This window comes from Oncorhynchus clarkii, chromosome 27, assembly GCF_045791955.1.
Source record: "Oncorhynchus clarkii lewisi isolate Uvic-CL-2024 chromosome 27, UVic_Ocla_1.0, whole genome shotgun sequence".
Classification (NCBI taxonomy): Eukaryota; Metazoa; Chordata; class Actinopteri; order Salmoniformes; family Salmonidae; genus Oncorhynchus; species Oncorhynchus clarkii.
The window spans coordinates 5,719,649-5,742,143 of NC_092173.1; the positions used below are offsets into that span (position 1 = coordinate 5,719,649).

General features: G+C 42.7%; 1 protein-coding gene across 1 annotated transcript in view; it reads left to right on the forward strand.

Annotated features, from left to right (window-relative positions):
- The first annotated feature begins 5,490 nt into the window (after window positions 1-5,490).
- LOC139385491 (rho GTPase-activating protein 35-like) overlaps window positions 5,491-22,495 on the forward strand; it is an 82,638-nt gene continuing 65,633 nt past the window's right edge. The window contains exon 1 of the mRNA XM_071130591.1: window positions 5,491-6,155. The gene's annotated coding sequence lies outside the window, so the exon portion shown is untranslated. The remainder of the gene's footprint in view (window positions 6,156-22,495) is intronic.

Below are 22,495 nucleotides of genomic sequence, written 5' to 3' on the forward strand. Positions count from 1 at the left end.
CTGTGCTTGACTATGAAAAGGAAAAAAGAGACAGATATATAATCAATATGTCTCATATAATTTTGACCTATTCCATTATCATTGATTTCTGTTGACCCTATTAAACCTGAGGGAAGAAACCATGCTACTTTTAAATTTTTCCATAGTCCAAATGAAACATACATTACAAACTCTCTGACATCATGCCTTCAACCACAAGGACTATTTGCAGGGTGTAACATTGGCTATTATACAGGCAGATTGGGACACAACACTAAATCTCAGCAAAAACAACAAAACACATGTTGACTTTCACACCGAAGGTAGGGAATACTATTTTCTTCCCAACCCCACACCAAGAAGTCTCAAAATGGAGGGTCAGCCATTTGTGTTACATCATTTGGCTGTTTTCTGCAAAGTCAGGGCCCATGAGTTTGTTAACTGGTCTGGTGGGTAGTCGATCCACTGCAGAACATTGTCCAGACAGTTTGGACAGCTCCTCTGTGCCGTGCGTTGGGCCAGGGAGGCCGAAGGGGGGGAGGGCGGTTGATTGTCAGGGATTGCACAACTGTGAGGGGGAGGAATGTGCATGCCCCTGGGACCCAGAAATATTTCAGCTGCATAGAGAGAGAGTTGAGATGGGATAGAGAAAAAGGGGGGAAACCAAGTAGAAAACAGGGCCGTTCTTCTCTCGTTAGACTGCTTTGCTGTGTTGTTTTCCAATGGTTTTCCAAGGCTGTTGTGGCTTTAAATGAATAGGAGCGTATGAAACAGTTCAGAGCATTTCCCAAATGTAATACTTTGGTTAAAAAACAAAAAAACTTTCAGAAAGGTCTTGGTCAGAGAGATCGGTATAGTTGGGCTAGCTTGTCGCAGTGAGTGGCCAGTAGTAGTTCAGTTGTAGAGGAGAAAATGTAAAACAGGGACAGATTATGAATGAAACTTTGACCCCTGCTAATCTTGCTCTGTGTGACTGAGGTCATGTAAATATCGCTGTGAACTCACTGACTAAAATGATTGGACCGCAAGCAGCTTGTTGACTCGGAGTGCTGTACTTTCAACTTGTGTGTTTAAAGGGAGGATGTTCACCTATCATAAAACATTAATACAAAGATCAAGAGTAACTGTTAGAGTATGTGGACTGTTTGGAATTTTTAGCAAAGTAATTATGATCAAATATTCTGCCAATAAAGAGATAAAGTTATCCAACCCTATTGGATGTTACTTTGTATGGGTGAACTTCCACCCCGAAGAATACATATACATGAGGATCAGTTAATGACAGCCTGATTCAGACTACATGTTGTAAGGTGTGTGTGCGGGGGTGGGGTGGGGGGGGGGGGGGTGCTCTCAGACCTTGCGGGGGCCCCGCAAAACTGCTGTACGCCACTGTGTGTGTGTGTGTGTGTCACAGGAAGTTGGTGGCATCTTAATTCGTGGTAATGGCTGGAGAGTAATTAGTGGAATGGTATCAAATACATCAAACACATGTGTTGGATGCCATTCCATTTGCCCCATTCCAGCCATTATTATCAGCCATCCTCCCCTTAGCAGCTTCCACTGTTGTGTGTGTTGTGTGTGAGAGAGAGACAGAGAGGGAGAGAGAAAGAGATAGAGAAAGAGATTCAATGCGTGACAAAGTCCCCAAGCCACTAAACATCTGTTTTGAGTTGTAGAACAACAATCATATTTAGCTTGCAATACATCATTTCTCTCTCCGTGGAATCTCTATCTTTAACTTTCATGTGTTTGTGGTTTTTATATTGTCAAGTCATATCCTCTTGGAGAAGGCAATATCATTTAAATCAGGACTATAATCAGGACTACTGAATTCTTCTCAGGTTTAAAGTTATCTCCAACAATTCAATAAACAGCCATATGAGAGATGTGGCATGAGTAAATCTAGAGGACCTGGAATGAGCTTTGAGATGATTGATTTTCTGAATGGCTAAAAAAAAACAATACTCTCTCTCCCATTCTCCCTGTGTGCTGGATCAGATATAGGATTCGTTAATATTGTAAAGGAAGATATGGGAGTGTCGTACATGAATTATTTGTGTACGGAAGTCAGTGAAGCCAGTAAGTTAGGCATTTGTTGCATTTTATATAAAATACATCAAATGCAATACAAGTACGCTATTTACTAGTTTGGAGAGAGAACTGAGTGTATTTGTGTGGTGAAGGCATAACTGACATGATATTGTGAAAATGGTTTTTATCTATAATTGCCAGACATGGATACATCTGTTCTCCTGCAAGAGTTGGGGTCAATTCCAGGAAATGGATTAAAATGCAATGAATTTTAAAAAATTAAACGAATTTGCTGGAAGTTTTTTTCTCCAGTTCTTGCAAGTTTCATCTCATTTCATGTCCTAAATTGCCTTTACCTATTTTTTTTAAAATTATTCTACCAATTAAGGGTATGTGCAGTTAAAGGGGCAATCAGCAGTTGAAACAATAACAAAGCGTTTTCCCAACCCCTGTTTTGGTCCAAAGCTGATGTATGAGGCTAGAGAAATGTTACCACTAAAATTCATAGACAGAGCTATGGATGCAAGGACTGACCATCCGTGATATCAAAATCACACACTGAGCATACCCAAAATTTGGAACACGTTCCTAATATTGAGTTGCACCCTCCTTTTGCCCTCAGAACAGCCTTAATTTATCAGGGCATGGACTCTATAAGGTGTCAAAAGCGTTCCACAGGGATGCTGGCCCATGTTGACTTCAATGCTTCCCACAGTTGTGTCCTTTGGGTCGTGGACCGTTTTTGATACACATGGGAAACTGTTGAGTGTGAAAAACCCAGAAGCGTTGCAGATCTCGACACAAACTGGTGTGCCTTTCAAGGAGCGGGACTCTAACCCGGAAGCTTATAAGAAATCCCGCTATGCCCTCTGACGAACCATCAAACAGGGAAAGCGTCAATACAGGATTAAGATCGAATCGTACAACACCAGCTCCGACGCTCGTCGGATGTGGTAGGGCTTGCAAACTATTACAGACTACAAAGGGAATCATAGCCAAGAGCTGCCCAGTGACACAAGCCTACCAGATGAGCTAAATTACTTCTATGCTCGCTACGAGGCAAGTAACACTGAAACATGCATGAGAGCATCAGCTGTTCCGAACTACTGTGTGATCACACTCTCCGCAGCCGAAGTGAGTAAGACCTTTAAACATGTCAACATTCACAAGGGCGCAGGGCCAGACGGAATACCAGGACGTGTACTCCGAGCATGCGCTGACCAACTGTCAAGTGTCTTCACTGACATTTTCAACCTCTCCTTTTCTGAGACTGTAATACCAACATGTTTCAAGCAGACCATCATAGTCCCTGTGCATAAGAACACTAAGGTAACATGCCTAAATGACTACCGACCCGTAGCACTCACATCTGTAGCCATGAAATGCTTTGAAGGGGGCTGGTCATGGCTTACATCAAGACCATTATCCCAGAGACCCTAGACCCACTCCAATTTGCATACCGCCCTAACAGATCCACAGATGATGCGATCTCTATTGCATTCCACACGGCCCTTTCCCACCTGGACAAAAGGAACACCTATGTGAGAATGCTATTCATTGACAACAGCTCAGCGTTCAACACCATAGTGCCCTCAAAAGCTCATCACTAAGCTAAGAACCCTGGGACTAAACACTTCCCCCTGCAACTGGATCCTGGACTTCCTGACGGGCCGCCCCCAGGTGGTAAGGGTAGGTAACAACACATCTTCCACGCTGATCCTCAACACGAGGACCCCTCAGGGGTGTGTGTTCAGTCCCCTCCTGTACTCCCTGATCACTCATGATTGTACGGCCAGGCAAGACTCCAACACCATCATTAAGTTTGCCTGTGACACAACAGTGGTAGGGCTGATAACCGACAATGACGAGACAGCCTATAGGGAGGAGGTCAGAGACCTCGCCGTGTGGTGCCAGGACAACAACCTCTCCCTCAACGTGATCAAGACAAAGGAGATGATTATGGACTACAGGAAAAGGAGGACCGAGCACGCCCCCATTCTCATCGATGGGGCTGTCGTGGAGCAGGTTGGGAGCTTCAAATTCCTTGGTGTCCACATCACCAACAAACTAACATGGTCCAAGCACACCAAGACAGTCATGAAAAGGGCACGACAACACCCATTCCCCCTCAGAAAACTGAAAAGATTTGACATGGGTCCTGAGATCCTCAATAGGTTATACAGCTGCACCATTGAGAGCATCCTGACTGGTTGCATCACTGCCTGGTATGGTAACTGCTCGGCCTCCGACCGCAAGGCACTACAGAGGGTAGTGCATACGGCCCAGTACATCACTCGGGCCAGAGGAAGAACCTAAAAATGTTCAAAGACTCCAGCCACCCTAGTCATAGACTGTTCTCTCTGCTAACGCACGGCAAGCAATACCGGAGCACCAAGTCTAGGTCCAAGAGGCTTCTAAACAGCTTCTACCCCCAAGCCATAAGACTCCTGAACATTTAATCAAATTGATACCTAGACTATTTGCATTGCCCCCCCCCCCCCCCCCCCCCCATTGTTTACACTGCTGCTACTCTCTGTTATTATCTATGCATAGTCACTTTAATGATTTTACATAGATTTAGATATTACCTCAAATACCTTGACACCGGTGCCCCCGCACATTGACTCTGTACCGGTACCCCCTGTATTTAGCCTCACTATTGTTATTTTACTGCTGTTCTTTAATAATTGTTTGCTTTTATTTCTTATTCTTATTTTTTTTTTAGGTATTTAAAAAACCTAAAAAATATATAAACTACATTGTTGGTTAGGGCTTGTAAGTAAGCATTTCACTGTAAGGTCTACTACACCTGTTGTATTTGGCGCATGTGACAAATACAATTTGCCTGGCACCTACTACCATACCCCCTTCAAAGGCACTTAAATATTTTCCCCCTCTGAATGGCACACACACAATCCAAGTCTCAACTGTCTCAAGGCTTAAATATCCGTCTTTAACCTGTGTACTCCCCCTCATCTACACTGATTGAAGTGGATTTAACAAGTGACATCGATTAGGGATCATAGCTTTTACCTGGATGTGTCAAGTCAAGGAAAGAGCAGGTGTTCTTAATGTTTTGTATACTCAGTGTAATTTGACCATGTTTTGAGTTAGTGTTTGTTTACAATTACTTTGTTTACAAACATTGTAGTAAAACAAGCTTATATGTTGCGTTCTGATGGGGGTATGACAGATAAACTAAGTTCATGAGGCATTTATAAGCTATGTTCTTCAAGAATTCATGGGTGTGTCATTCATTTGTTTCCAAAAACTGATGTCGCTATTGCAGATTGCCCCTTTAAATTGAAGTGTATAATTAATACAGCAAAATAAAATAAAACGAAGTATGATGAATAACATTAACTATTAGGAGAATAAAAGCAATTATGTTATTTAGAAACAGAATGTCTGTGTGTTGTAATTGTGTCCAAGCGCCACTGGGCGAGACTACGCTGTGGTAGGCTACAGCTCCCTCTCTCTATTCTCCGAATAGGACAGAGGAGGAGAGAGGCTGTATTCTGGAGAAGGGCCGGGCCGCCATTATTGGGAAGCTGTAAAAAAATACACTTACACACTGTCATACATTTGGACAGTCTGGGAAGTGATACTCATAGGAAACACAACATTTAGGGTTGCTATTATTAAATGAGCACTGCGCATCACCTAACACGGCATATTCTGTGTACGCGTATGGGCAGACGTGTATATTGGACACAACAAAGGAAATAACAATTGGTCAAAACAACGTGGTGAACCAAGAGGCAAACACAACGACTCAAGCCTTTCTAACGCCCCCTCTTTCCTAACGCGAACATTCAGCGGACAAGAAACTGAAGTTCTACTGCATTTTCCCGAGATAATTTAGATAATTGTGTTGTGTGCAAAGGGAAGAGGAGGAACTAAACATGCAGATGGTACCGAAAACTTAATACGCTACTTGTGAAAATAGAGACTTGATTTCAGGGGAAAGAAATATACCAAGTGTCCAAAAGGGAAATATATAGATTTATGTGACTGTTAGAGGAGTAGAATTTCCCCTCTTTCCTAATTATATTCTCGAGACGTTGGGATTGCTGTTTTTGCGAGTTGCGACGGAGGACATTGGAGAGAAAGGAGTGAACGAGAGAAGAGGGAGGAATGCTATGGTATGTACCACTTCATTTTGTCAATGTTTTATTTGGCTAAACGGGTTTAAAAATGAAAACAATTTACTTTAACTGATTATGATGGTGTGGCAATGAAAACAATGTTCCGTATAACAGTTATTTCCCAAGGTTAAATAGGTAGTTAGGAGTGAAGTGGGGGGGGGGGGGGGGGTAATAAAAAGTGAATCTCGTTCAGACAAAAAAAAAATGTGCAGCAAACGGGTCTGCAATCTTTCTGTGTGGAATGGGGTTTGTCAGGCCAGGGCCAAGCTCTTCTGAGAGATTTTCCCCTCTTGCACAAAACCAAAAATCTCATCTTAATTCATGTGCCCAAATAAAACAAATGTCATTCTGCAATAGATGGTTGTCAAAGGGTGATTTATCTGTGTCAATTACGTTTCAATTATGTTCCATCGTTTCCCCTTCATTTGTTCACAGTTACATGTCAATGGACAGAAGGGAGCATTCATGGACTAAAATGTGTGGATCAATTTGGAAATATAATGCCATGCGCAAGCCTTATGTTATGGGCAGAAAACGTGTAAATGCTTTTTTTTGACGAATAACAAATCAAATCCTGTATTTTTGTTGGCTAAATTACATCACCCAACGATCTGCTGTCATTTTCCCTCGATTCAAGGATACTTTTGGACTAGTGGTCAGTCGAGGCCCGATGTCATAAGATAGCTCTGGACGAATAACATTCGTTAATTACTGCGTAATAAGTTATTGGCTAGACTACCCTATAGATATTTCGACATTTTATTTCTATTCCGGTCTTGTTTCAAAGATGAATGCAAATAGGTACATAGTATCCCACTAGTTGGGACAGCTGGAGTGCAAGGCATGTTTTTAATCCGTCAACATGTTTTGACATTTGTTTCCTACAGAAACTAAACCCGTTTCGGGAGGAAGTTTTTATAGCCTTACACATCGAAATGTTATGGCCTTTAAAAAAATAATAATCTAGTCTACAATTCCCAAATCTACGAAGTTGCATGTCTCGATTTCTTCAGTTTCTGTTTTCAGTGAACACGAATTTTGAACTTCAAAATGGAATGCTCATATAGTCTGCGCACCATATCGATCATTGTTTCAGTGACGCGGGTTGCAACATTGTGTATCTAAGTGCCTTACAGAAGCAAATGTTGCGTCCAATAATGTAACTACACAAATAGGATGACGTTGCCATTTAATATAAAGGCATTCATTTGTGCTTGCACTCACACCAGAAACGCTTTTGCTGAGATTGCAAGTCCGCATTGTGGCCACTCCTATGTTAGAGTGCATGTGGTATCGTGGGATACGCTATCCAAGATTTCTCAACGTGCAGAGTTCAGTGTATTTGTGACGGTTTCCTCTACTGTTATAAAGGTTCTCTGACATGTTGACAAACAGCCACGGTTTGCTTTCCGTCCCTGTTCTCCACTCTGTCAATTGTCACTGTTGATTTTCAGTCTGCCAGTTATCAAGTTCGAAACGGTCTTGTAGTTAGACACACTTCTAGTTTTACGACTTTTGGTGAATTGTAGGCTATTGGGGCAGATAGATTTTCTGTCGTTTTGTAACCAATCTCTTTGCCTTTTAGAGGTCTGAGTCAAGCCTGACTGTTTTGTAGTTCCTCGGCCGTGTTTGTTATTAGGGGATTTCATTCGTTTCGTTTCAATGAATAGTCAGATGGTTATGTAACATTATACAGGCCTGCGCGTTTGAGGAATTTGGTGACCACGGATAATTGAGTTGAAATGAGTCCACGTTCCTCAGCTAAGGTCACGCAGTCAAAAGTTTATCAAACCATGACGTGTGTTTGGTGAGTTTGTCCATTAGGGAGTTATTAAAAAAATATATATGCTGATCAGTGGAGGCTGGTGGGAGGAACTATAGGAGGAGGGCTCACTGTAATGACTGGAATTAATTACATGGAATTTATCAAACATATGGAAACCATGTTTGACATTGTTCCAATAATTCCATTCCAGCCATTACAATGAGCCTGTCCTCCTATAGTTCCTCCCACCAGCCTCCTCTACAGCCTACATATTCCTATTCATACAGCCATTCTATGTCTATTGGAGTACTGTATTAGTCATCTCGTTATTATGCGGCTTCAGATGAATCAGCAAGTATGACAACACCATTATGGAGTTGTTGGTTTGGGTGTCAAGGGCTGGACTTTCCTAACATGACCCACCCCACACACACAGCCTTGGCCTACACTTACACCGTAGCCTCTCTCCTTCCTAGCGCTTCCAGGCCGTTTGACTAATGAAATAGTAGGCTCCCTTGTCTCTCAGCCCTGCTTCTGCAGATAGTAGGCTCTAACTAGACGACCTACCACCCAGGGTCTGTGATATGAAGCGCCTGCTAAGAAAGGAATGCAGGAAGGGTTTGGCCTGCTCTGCTCTGTGCTGGGGGCCCTGAGAGGAGCCAGAGCAGGAATAATAATTGTCATATTTTATTTTAAAAAATGTTATAGGGCTTTTAATTACAAACAAGAACCTCAGTCTCTTTGAATACAAAAATGGATGGAGGGAGGGAGGGAGAGATTGAGCTCTGTGTGGAGAGGAGCAGAGAGGGTGTTTAGGTTTTATTTGAGGGGGATTAGGTTTTATTTGAGGAGGAGAAAGTTACACAAAGGTCAAAAGAGGAAGTTGTTACGAGAATTATGTTCTCAACGTTCATAAACCAATTCAATCAAACTACTCGGTCTGCTAATCAGGATTTGTAAGATACTGATTGAAATGAAGCAGACGGAGGCCCAGCTAAAATAGACAATAAGGTTTATTCACGGGAACGTTCTAAAGTCAAGAATACAAAAAGAATACATTTTATACTGACTTCTCTCCCGCGAATAAACCTTATTGTCTATTTTAGTTGGGCCTCCGTCTGCTTCATTTCAATCAGTATTTTACAAATCCTGATCGAGCAGACTGAGTAGTTTGATTGAATTGGTTTGTGAACATTGAGAACATAATTCTTGTAACAGAAGTACAGTGCCTTCAGAAAATGTTCACACCCCTTGACTTTTCCCACATTTTGTCGTGTTACAGCCTAAATTTATAATGGATAAAAAATGTGTCACTGGCTTACACAAAATACCCCATAATGTCAAAGTGGAATTATGAGTCGATAAGGATTCAACCACTTTGTCATGGCAAGCCTAAATAAGTTCAGGAGTAAAAATCTTCTTAACAAGTCACATAATAAGTTGCATGGACTCACTCTTTGTGCAATAATAGTGTTTAGTGTGATATTTGAATGACTACCTCATCTCTGTACCCCACACAATTATCTGTAAGGTCCTTCCGTCGAGCAGTGAATTTCAAACACATATTCAACCAAAAAAAACAGGGAGGTTTTCCAATGACTCGCAAAGAAGGGCACCTATTGGTAGATGGGTAAAAATAAAAAAGAAGACATTGAATATCCCTTTGAGCACGATGAAGTTATTAATTACACTCTGGATGGTGTATCAATACACCCAGTCACTACAAAGATACAGGCGTTCTTTCTAACTCAGTTGCTGAAGAGGAAGGAAACCTCTCAGGGATTTCACCATGATGCCAATGGTGACTTTAAAACAGTTAGAGTTTAATACAGTTGAAGTTGGAAGTTTACATACACTTAGGTTGTAGTCATTAAAACTTGTTTTTCAACCACTCCACACATTTCTTGTTAACAAACTATAGTTTTGGAAAGTCAGTTAGGACATCTACTTTGTGCATGACACAAGTAATTTTTCCAACAATTGTTTACTGACAGATTATTCAGATTATTCAAATTATATATATAATTCACTGTATCACAATTCCAGTGGGTCAGAAGTTTACATACACTAAGTTGACTGTGCCTTTAAACAGCTTGGAAAATTCCAGAAAATGATGTCATGGCTTTAGAAGCTTATGATAGGCTAATTGACATCATGTGAGTCAATTGGAGGTGTACTTGTGGATGTATTTCAAGGCCTACCTTCAAACTCAGTGCCTCTTTGCTTGACATCATGGGAAAATCAAAAGAAATCAGCCAAGACCTCAGAAAAAAAGTTGTAAACCTCCACAAGTCTGGTTCATCCTTGGGATCAATTTCCAAATGCCTGAAGGCACCACGTTCATCTGTACAAATAATAGTATGCAAGTAAAACGAGTCCTATATCGACATAACCTGAAAGGCCGCTCAGCAAGGAAGAAGCCACTGCTCCAAAACCACCATAAAAAAGCCAGACTACGGTTTGCAACTGCACATGGGGACAAAGATCGTACTTGTTGGATAAATGTCCTCTGGTCCGATGAACAAACAAAAATAGAACTGTTTGGCCATAATGACAATCGTTTTGTTTGGAGGAAAAAGGCGGAGGCTTGCAAACCCGAAGAACACCATCCCAACCGTGAAGCACGGGGGTGGCAGCATCAGGTTGTGGATGTGCTTTGCTGCAGGAGGGACTGGTGCACTTCACAAAATAGGTGGCATCATGAGGGAGGAAAATTATGAGGATATATTGACGCAACATCTCAAGACATCAGGAAGTAAAAGCTTGGTCGCAAATGGGTCTTGCAAATGGACAATGACCCCAAGCATACTTCCAAAGTTGTGGCAAAATGGCTTAAGGACAACAAAGTCAAGGTGTTGGAGTGGCCATCACAAAGCCCAGATCTCAATCCTATAGAAAATTTGTGGGCAGAACTGAAAAAGCATGTGCGAGCAAGGAGGCTTTACAAACCTGACTCAGTTACAGCAGCTTTGTCAGGAGGAATGGGCCAAAATTCACCCAACTTATTGTGGGAAGCTTGTGGAAGGCTACCCAAAATGTTTGACCCAAGTTAAACAATTTAAAGGCAATGGTACCAAATACTAATTGAGTGTATGTAAACTTTTGACCTCCTAGGAATGTGATGAAAGAAATAAAAGCTGAAATAAATAATTCTCTACTACTATTCTGACATTTAACATTCTTATAATAAAGTGGTGATCCTAACTGACCTAAGACAGGGACTTTTTACTAGGATTAAATGTCAGGAATTGTGAAAAACTGAGTTTAAATGTATTTGTCTAAGGTGTATGTAAACTTCCGACCTCAACTGTAGCTGTGATAGGAGAACACTGCGGATAGATCAACAATATTGTCTTTACTCCACAATACTAAACTAATTGATAGTGATAAGCCTGTACAGAATAAACATGCATCCAGTTTGCAACAAGGCACTAAAAATGTTGCAAAGCAATTAACTTTTTTGTCCTGAATACAAAGTGTTATGTTTGGGGCATATCCAATACAACACTTTTTAAAAATGTATTTAACCTTTATTTAACTAGGCAAGTCAGTTAAGAACAAATTCTTATTTACAATGACGGACTACCCCAGCCAAACCCGGACAACGCTCGGCCAATTGTGGGACTCCCAATCACGGCCAGTTGTGATACAGCATGGAATCAAACCAGGGTTTGTAGTGATGCCTCTAGCAATGAGATGCAGTGCCTTAGGCCACTGCGCCACTCGGGAGCCCTTACTGAGTACCACTCACCATATGTTCAAGCATAGTGGTGGCTGCGTCATGGTATGAGTATGCTTGCCATCGGCAAGGACTAGGGAGTTTTTTAGGATAAAAAATAAACAGAATAGAGCTGAGCACAGGTAAGATCCTAGAGGGAAACAGTTTAGACTTAAATCTACATGAACATCTATGGCAAGACTTAAATGGTTGTCTAGCAATGATGGTTGTCTAGCAACCAATTTGACAGAGCTTGAAGATTTTTTTAAAAAGAATAATGGGCAAGTATTTTACAATCCAGGAGTGCAAAGCTCTTAGAAAAAGACCCCAAAAGACTCACAATTGTAATCGTTGTATTGACTCAGGGGTGGGAATACTTATGTAAAGGACATATTTGTGTATTTCATTGTCAATACATTTGCTCAAATTTCTAAAAACATGTTTTCACTTTTGTTATTATTGAGGGTGTTTTGTGTCGATGGCTGAGAAAAAGCTGAGGTGTATGAATACTCTCTGAAGCAAATACAAGAACCTGTTCCAGATAGAGTAAAGGTGGACGTGTAGAGTCATTTTCTGGTATGTTGGTCTGTGATTGTCTGCTATGTGAGAAAATGGATGACTGAATATTTCCTTGATCTCAATCAAGTACATAGAAAATACTTTTCTCAATGGACACTGCACAAACCCATGTATCAGACTCATGCAATTGCCACCAATGGCGGCTATATATTGCTACTCTAAACACTTTACCGGTATTTAAATTCTACAAAATCCTTATTATAAAACATTTGTTTTTTTGTATTTTACCCGCTTTTTCTCGTCAATTTCTGATCTTGTCTCATCGCTGCAACTCCACAACGGGCTCGGGAAAGGCGAAGATGGAGTCATGCGTCCCAAGAAACATGACCCACCTATCCGCGCTCCTTAACACTCGCCAGCTTAACCTGGATTGGGAGTCCCTACTCGACTGGTGACCGGGGTCAGCCCACAGGCACCCGGCCCGCCACAAGGAGTCGCTGGAGTACGATGAGTCATGTAAAAGCCCCACTGGCCAAATCCTCCCCTAACCCGGGCGATACTAGGCCAATTGTGCGCCACTCGGGAGGCCCCTACATTCTACATTTGATCCATTTATCGATCAACTCTTCTCAGTAAGGGTCAGAAGCTATATTACTCTGGTGAATTCAATGGCACTCTTTTTGTTAGTTGCTCTTCCACTGAACCGATCACAAGCCCACTTTTAGTTTGTCGCTCAGCTAGCCTGCCTCTCCGCTCCCAGGTAATGTATTAGCAGTCAGGACCTCCTGGTCTCAGCCTGATTGGGCCCTTTGCAGCACAGTCACACCTCACCAGGAAGCCTCATCCCTCACTAATAGCTGTGCCATTTGCTCGAGCAGCAGGCCCTCTTCTCCGCTGTACCCACTAACCCTTGCTCCTCCCTGGGCCACAGGTTGTGCAGCGAGTCCCTGGTCTGCCACCTCATCCACACATAGCGGAGGGCCCAGGCCCTTTTTTGTATTTTTGTATGCGAGACCTCACACGTTTCAGGGGAGAGGAGCATCAGAGGTCTTCAACTTCTCTAGGAGCAAGAGCACCACTCCACTACTCATCATCATCCTGTTTATTAGCAGGTCCTGTTTATTAGCAGGACAGCAAGGAGTCATCATGCCAGGTAGTCCTGAGGCATGGTCCTAGGTCTCAGGTCCTCCGAGAGAAAGAAAGAAAGAGAGAATTATAGAGAGCATACTTAAATTCACACAGGGCACCGGATAAGACAGGAGAAGTACTCCAGATATAACAGACTGATCCTAGCCCCCCCGACACAAACTGCTGCAGCATAAATACTGGAGGCTGAGACAGGAGGGGTCAGGAGACACTGTGGCCCCATCCGATGATACCCTCGGACAGGGCCTAACAGGCACGATATAACCCCACCCACTTTGCCAAAGCACAGCTCCCACACCACTAGAGGGATATCTTCAACCACCAACTTAACATCCTGAGACAAGGCTGAGCCCACAAAGATCTCTGCCACGGCACAACCCAAGGGGGGTGGGGCGCCAACCCAGACAGGAAGATCACGTCAGTGACTCAACCCACTCAAGTGACGCACCCCTCCTAGGGACAGCATGGAAGAGCACCAGTAAGCCAGTGACTCTGCCCCTGTAATAGGGTTTGAGGCAGAGAATCCCAGTGGAGAGAGGGGAACCGGCCAGGTAGAGACAGCAAGGGCGGTTCGTTGCTTCAGAGCCTTTCCGTTCACCTTCACACTCCTGGGCCAGACTACACTCAATCATATGACCCACTGAAGAGATGAGTCTTCAGTAAAGACTTAAAAGGTCGAGACCGAGTCTGCGTCTCTCACATGGGTAGGCAGACCATTCCATAAAAATTGAGCTCTATAGGAGAAAGCCCTGCCTCCAGCTGTTTGCTTAGAAATTCTAGGGACAATTAGGAGGCCTGTGTCTTGTGACCGTAGTGTACGTGTAGGTATGTACGGCAGGTCCAAATCGGATAGATAGGAGCAAGCCCATGTAATGCTTTGTAGGTTAGCAGTAAAACCTTGAAATCAGCCCTTGCCTTAACAGGAAGCCAGTGTATGGAGGCTAGCACTGGAGTAATATGATACATTTTTGGGGGTTCTAGTCAGGATTCTAGCAGCCGTATTTAGCACTAACTGAAGTTTATTTAGTGCTTTATCCAGGTAGCCGGAAAGTAGAGGCCTATACTATAAATGCTGTAAATAACGAGGTTCACTAGTTCTGAAACCTCATTTCCCCATCTACTAGCCCTCACAGCCATGCACATCCAGTTTTGTTGGTTCTAACAATGACCAATCAATGGGGTCTAACATCTATTGCCCAGCCTTCGGTATAGACTAACATTAATTAGCTGAATTGTGGGCTGAACACTATCAGCAGAATCAATGCACACACTTAATGTATTGTAAAACCCTTAACTCTATCCAACAGTAGCCATGCGACATCTCATTAAGTGATGATGAGGACACAGACTCTAGTTCTTCAAACCACTTTGCTACCGAATGAAATAGTAGATTTTCACCTGTTCATTCACAGATCTCACATTGCTGCCAGCCAGCCACAGAGCGGGAGCTGTTAAATCGGCCCTGTGTCTTACTAGGAAAGGTGATGTTGAAAAGTTTGATTGAAAGTGGAAGCCTGTGTTTGATAGAGAAAGGAGCTAATTATAGGCAGCAGCTTTAGAATTTGTTGGCCAGATTACAGTGGCTCGCTTCTGAATGACTGCCTTGTTTGAGACCCGAGTATAAGGCAGAGGAACGTCATTAAGGAACGATTGTATCTGAGCCATTAGAAAGTGTGCTTGCGTTGAGATGTTGTTTTCTCCATGTTTTTTTCCCCCTTCCATCATTGCCGATTCATGGATGACGATAGCTTGTTACAAAAGTTCTCCAGGTTCTTGTGCTGGTCCACAGTCAGTTTGATCTCTGTCTTTGAGTGGTCAAGGCCAGAGTTGGGGGAGGAAAAACGGATCCCCATTGCAGCATAGAGGACAATATCTCCTCATGGTTTTATGGGGTTGAGCGATAATTGGTCCTGTCCTGCAGAAGCCTATATACCCAATGTTTCGTAGAAATCTTTGTGTCCATCCATAAGTGTGTAAAACATTTCAGAGGACATCAATCAATAATAAAGGGTATGCAAGGTCTCTTATCGATCACAAATCCCCATCCCTCCCTGAATTGCAAACAACGGTATATGCCCACACTACAAATGCTGCGAATGGAGCATGCCAGTGAAAGGTATGGGTGAGTCCTTGTGTGAATGGGGGTTATCAGCCTTTGTGAGGGCAGTTTGAATTGCCCGCCATGTCCTGGGTGACAAAAGGGGGCCATGATGTTTGGATGAATGGTGACCATGGAGATGGAGGCCCAGGATGTGGGCCACTGTTCGCTGCAGTGCTCCTCGAGACAAGATACAATTGGAGCCGAGGGAGAAAGGGGAATGAAGGCGATTAGAAACGAGAGCAAGAGAAAAAGGACGGACGAAACAAGGAGAGGGAAGGAGCGAGAGAAGAATGCAGGATTTAATAAACACGGAAAAATAACAAGAAAGATGGAATTCGAAAGGAGTAACAAGAAGGAATGAGATGGTGAGCGAGGGGGAAAAAGTGACTGACAGAGAGAGAAATGCACATTTAGTGAGCTGTTCCAATGATGTAAGGCACAGTTGGCCTTTCAGGCTCTTTTCCTGGTATGTGTCCTCAGTTCTGTGCTAAGGGATCAGCAATCAATGGCAACTGTCAGTAACCCTGCTGTCTGGCTAATGCCACAGGGGATTACTAAGCAACATTCAGCTGAGGCTATGAGTAATGCTGGCGAATAAGAGGAGGGCTCTGAACTTTAATGGGCAGGATCAGCGATGTAGACATCCAATGGGAGTTCTCTAACGTCCTCTTTTCTGAAGCATTTTTTTGGCCTACAGCAGTGAATGATTGACAGCAAATGTAACCTAAAGTATATCTCGGCGTAAATCGGTACAGTTCCAGTGTATCTTATTGGGGCTCAGGAGCCTCAGTCTGTGGTTGTGAGCGACTGAGTGAGTCAGCTGTTTTATCTGGGGCACTTTGTTTCTGAGAGGATAGAGACCCACAGGAGCACAGTGGAGTGTGAGATCATGGGAAGAGCTCCCAGCCAGAGGAACTCTCATGCTTTCCACCCACACAGAGTTAGCAGGCTAACCCGGAGCACTTCTGTGTGTTTGATTGTGTCTGTGTGTTCACACGTGTGTGTATGTGTGTGTGTCTACCTACCTGCATGTGCATAAATGCATCTTTCTGCATGTAGCCAATGTGTCAATTTTTTTCTATAAGATGGTACTTTGCTTTGCAAAGGTGTGCATGTGTTTGAAGATAGTAGTGTTGTTTTACCCCTCTTTCTTCTTAATTTCTCCAGTCCTCTCCATCCATTTCCTGTGTGTGAGTCTGTCATGTTGTTGTTCGACTCTCACTGGAGATTCTCCGCAATGGAGCCCCTGTGTTTCCTCCAGGAAGCCCACCTAAGGGGGCCAGGAGAGGAGAGGAGGTTAGGACGAGGGGGAGTCAACAGCAGAGGGTAGGGACCTAATTGAGGAGGTGAGGATAGTTGCTCTCTCCTCTCCTTTTATCTGCAATGGGCTAAATACAGTGTTTCCCTTAGGATTTTTTTCAGCCGCGATGGCAAAGTTGGGGGGGGGGGGGGGTTGGAGAGGCGTGGAACTGGGCGTGGCCAATGGCGCTGTTTCCAACTAAAATTTCAGAGGCCCTCCCCTTGACCGCAGAGACAAAATACATAGTTAGTTTCCTGCAAAACACATTTTGTCATGGGGCTGAGAGAAAACAATTCAGTTTCATAGTTCGTTTTCTGCAATCCTAAACATTTTGCCATAGCATAAGAGGACAGCATAAGCCATCTGAATGACTCAAACATGATAACAAAATCAATGTGAGCCCCATGCCATGACATTTTTTTCAATTTGTGATTCTCCCCGACTGTCTAGTTTTTTAAAATATTTTGGTGATTGTTACTTCTCAAAGATGATCTTATTTAAATACTACATTTCTCCAATATCATTTCTACATACTTTATATCTGATTTGAGTTGTTTTTAAGTTTACACTGAAAACATTTGACCATCCCACCGCTACTAAATGAATATAGGCAAAACACTGGAATGGGGCCTTAATTTCCCAGATTTGGGATCGTTCCCCTGGTGACTGTTACTATGTGCTTTCTGAATTTGGGGACACTTCTAGAACATGACCTTTACCGATGTTTAGTTTGTATTACCTTTTCCCAGCATCTGTGGGAATCCAGATTCTCCTATGTACTGTCTTTATTCTAACTGTCTGGTACAACCCTACACCTGTAGCACGGAGAGCGAGCGAGAACTGTTCCACTTCCACCATATTCTAATTAAAGATGAAAGGTTTAATCACAGACTGATAAGCTGCCGGGAGAGGAGGGGAAAGAGCCCACAGTCGACTAGAGGCCTTAAACAGACACTCTTCTGACCTTAGCGCTTTCTTTCCGTCTCTCTCCCCCCATTTGTCTCCCTCCCTCCATCACTCCCCATCTTCTCAGATAATCGTTGCGCTACATTAGTGTCAGCAGTGGTTCAGGACAGTGGAAGGGCACCACCTTGTCACAAGGCGTTAGTGTGGGATGCCATTTTGGGGAGTTCTCGTGACCAGTATGTTGCCCTTTTACCACCCCTCCATAGGCCCAGGCAGACGGGGAGGAAAGGGGCACACACAGGTTTCCTATCACACAAAGCGTGCAATCGTGTTTTATGTCTAAGGTCATTTCCACGTTAAAGGACACATGAGCACCAACATGTTACGTTTATCGGAGCATATCAAATTCGGTGTCAAATGAAAGCAGAGTCAATCTTTTTGGGGAAATGAAGGCATAGATACACTTTCCACCCCAAAAATGTGGAGTAAGCAAAGGCTTTGATTTCTGGTCACACAGAAGGAAAAGGGGTCTTAAAAAAACAAAACATCAACTAGAAAAAGAGTTGATGTATTACAAATACATCAAAACAATGTTGAAGCAAACGACCCTGCCAACTAATGTCAACATTAATATTTCATTTTGCAGAAATGATTTTCCTTCTGGAAGTTTTAAGAAACATTGCCTAGTTTAAGAAACATTGCCTAGTTTAAGAAACATTGCCTAGTTTAAGAAATATTGTCATAACGTTAGCTTGCTAACTGAGCAAGGCAGTCACACACACTTCATATGAAACGGATGGGGTGGTAAGTGCAGCACAACTGTTAATCAAAGACCGTACTTGTGGAGATGGGTAGAAACTGCTTCTCGAATAGAAATCCCGATCACACTTGGTGACGTCATGGCGACGTTGGCTAGCTAAGCTCATGAGCAGAAATATGTCATTGGGTCTACCGGTCGTCTCGCTCCGAACTGAGCACGTGCTGGCCGTCAAATTTAATGTTGTTTTTAACTAATGAAAATGTGTCTGCTTATCACTTTCACGAGGTTGGAGTCATAACATGTTCAACTGCTTATGATATTGGCTCGACTCTAGATTGTGCCTTTGGGTTTCGAGACAATTAACTATTAGCTAAGGAAGAATTTTTCACATCTCTCATTGACTTCCCAAATGCCGGCCTGGTCTGTTTCTCAATTGTTCCCGGAAGTCTCGCAGTGTTGCGCTTCTGGGTTTAGAAACTCTGTGACTTAGCTAGCTTGGTAAAGCATTAATTATCTAGCAAGATGATGAACAAATACTTACATTCACTCGGTTTACAGGCAGCTGCTTCATATTTGTTTTGAATCCATTGTGATTTAATTATAATGTTTCTAGCTGGGCTATTTATTTAGTTGTGGCCATCTGGCTATTATCAACAAGGACTTGGTACAAATTCTAGCTAGCTATCATTAGCATAGCCCTATGGGGCAGTGTGTAAATGACCTCAAATGAGTGCAGGAAATGCAGAAAATTACTTTTGGTTGAATTGAACAGCTTTAACAGAGTAGAGAAAGACCCATTTGAAATCACCTCAAATGTGTCACATGATATTGACGCTGGAGAGACGAAGCACGTACGGGGAGTGTAACATTTAATAAAGACGGACATGGGACGAGACAGGAGCAGCGTTAGCAAAAAAATACTAAAGACAAAAACAATACAATGTAGCAGCGGGGAATAGAGCTGGGGAACTGACAAATATAGGGAGGAAATTAAGTCCAGGTGAGTCCAATAATGTGATGTGCGTGACGAGGGAAGGCAGGTGTGCGTGATGCAGGGCAAGGAAAGAGCGGGAGCAGACGTGACACAAATGTATGTGTTGCCACCCTAGCGTCACGCACTACCCATAAAGCAAATGTAGAACTTGTATTATTAAAAAACATAAAATACCGTCATACCGTCCAAATATATTTTTTTAATTCTCTGGCCATATCGCCCAGCCCTAGTGTCTGACCCTTAATTTCTTTCCCTCATGAGGCAGACCTACCAATTTAGCTCGTGTTAGCTAGTGTTTTTACTGAATAGCAATTTTGTTTATGAATTAAGTGATTCAAATGCATCACGCTATTACCAAATCGGTAACAGAGTGACGAAAAATCATTAACAGAATGAGCTAGCTAGCTATGCAGCTATGCTAGCTATGCAGTCCCGTTACTGTTAAGCTATCTTATCTATTTATGCAGGCCTACTTACTTCGCTATCAAGCCATATAGGCTGTCATTGTGAAATACGAATTTGTTCTTGACTGACTTGCCTAGTTAAATAAACATGGAAAAATAGCGTATCTACAGTGCGATCGGAAAGTATTCAGACCCCTTGACCTTTTCCACATTTTGGTACGTTACAGCCTTATTCTAAAATTGATTAAATAGTTTTTCCCCTCAATCTACACACAATATCCCATAATGACAAAGCAAAAACAGCTTTTTTGACATTTTTGTAAATGTATAAAAACTAAAAATGCATAATATCACATTTCCATAAGTATTCAGACCCTTTACTCAGTACTTTGTTGAAGCACCTTTGGCAATGATTACAGCCTCGAGTCTTCTTGGGTATGACGCTACAAACTTGGCACACCTGTATTTGGGGAGTTTCTCCCATTCTTCTCTGCAGATCGTCTAAAGCTCTGTCAGGTTGGATGTGAAGCGTCACTGCACAGCTCTTTTCAGGTCTCCAGAGATGTTTGATCGGGTTCAAGTCTGGGCTCTGACATTCAGAGACTTGCCCCAAAGCCACTCCTGCGTTGTCTTGGCTGTGTGCTTAGTGTCATTGTCCTGTTGGTAGGTGAACCTTCGCCCCAATCTGAGGTCCTGAGCGCTCTGGAGCAGAATTTCATTAAGTTTCATCTCAGGACATTTCTCCGTTCATCTTTCCCTCAATCCTGACTAATCTCCCAGTCCCTGCTGTTGAAAAACATCCCCACAGCATGATGCTGCCACCACTATGCTTCACCGTAGGGATGGTGCTGTGTTTCCTCCAGACGTGTCATTCAGGCCAAATAGTTCAATCTTGGTTTCATCAGACCAGAGAATCTTGTTTCTCATGGTCTGAGTCTTTAGGTGCGTTTTGGCAAACTTCAAGCAGGCTGTCATGTGCCTTTTACTGAGGAATGGCTTCCATCTGGCCAGTCTACCATAAAGGGCTGATTGGTGGAGTGCTGCAGAGATGGTTGTCCTTCTGGAAGGTTCTCCTATCAACACAGAGGAACATTGGAGCTTTGTCAGAATGAACATCGGGTTCTTGGTCACCTTCCTGACCAAGGCCCTTCTCCCCCAATTGCACAGTTTGGGCATGCGGCCAAAAGCTCTAGGAAGAGTCTTCGTGGTTCTAAACTTCTTCCATTTAAGGAGGCCACTGTGTTCTTGGGGACCTTCAATGCTGCAAAACATTTTCGGTACCCATCCCCAGATCTGTGCCTTGACACAATTCTGTTTCGGAGCTCTACGGACAATTCCTTCGAACTCATGGCCTGTTTTTTGCTCTGGCATGCACTGTCAACTGTAGGACCTTTTCTATAGACAGGTGTGTGCCTGTCTATTGGACAAATCATGTCCAATCACTTGAATTAACCACAGGTGGACTCATATTAAGTGGACTCATCTCAAGGATAATCAATGGAAGCAGGATGCACCTGAGATCAATTTTGAGTCTCATAGCAAAGGCTCTGAATACTTATGTAAAAAGACATTTCTGTTTACATTTTTTATATATTTCCAAGAAATGCTAAAAATCGGTTTTAGCATTGTCATTACGGGCTATTGCGTAGATTGGTTGATGATGAAAAAAATTGTATTTAATATATTTTAGTATAAGTTTATAATGTAACAAGATGTGGAAAAAGTCAAGGTTTCTGAATACTTTTCCGATGCACTGTAAAGTATGTGCTTGCTTGTCACAATAGTAAAAACGGCATATTCTTCCCAAGATGCACTATGCAGATATCGCTCTGCCATTTCCTGGTTGCTAAAATTGTAATAGTTAGCCTAATTTCAGGGTATGTGACAAAATAGCCTAGTATAGTGTAGAGAATCATTATAACATGGTCATTGAAATATATTTTTCACAACCAATAATATTGTATTTTCAGCCATTTGAAGCTGGTGTACAAAACCGAAAGGAAAAGACGCAAAAACTATACTTAATAACAGGAAGTTTAGAAATAGTCCACATAGAACAGATCTACAGCTTCTTAGACTTGCTTTCAATGAGAATGACAGGTCTACAACTGACATTTCTATGTGAATTTGCTCGGGTCGCCCAAAAAGTTAAATATTGCGACTTTAATAGGATTTGATGGTGCTAAATGTGTGTCAGCTCCTCTTTTGTGGCCTGCTTTAAAAGCTCAAACAGTCCGAACGGCCCTGAGATTATCTAGAAGGGCGTTCCATGTGCGTGGGAGGATAAGACACTGTCCCCCATTGAGCGGCGCTGGGTCCTTGAGGCATGAGGGTGCGTGTAGTAGTCACAAACCACAGTTGCAGTAGAGCATAGTACAGTAGAGTACATTAAAGAAAAGTAGAGTACAGAAGAGTAGAGCACACGAGTAGAGTACAGTATAATGTAATAAACGCTATTGTACTGTACTCTTCTTTACTGTAATGCACTATGCTCTACTGTACTGCACTCTACTCCTGTACTGTACTCTATTGTGCTGTACTGTGATGCCCACACTTGTGAAACATAGACGTCTATGATTGGTACAGATTTGGTCCGGTCTGGACCAAGCAAATTTGGTCTTGTTTGGGTTGGAGGTCATTAGAATTATAGCCAGTGTGTAGAATAACACCGAAACATCAGGATATTATATTTTTATACCTTTTTGTGTACTTATTCAGGATACA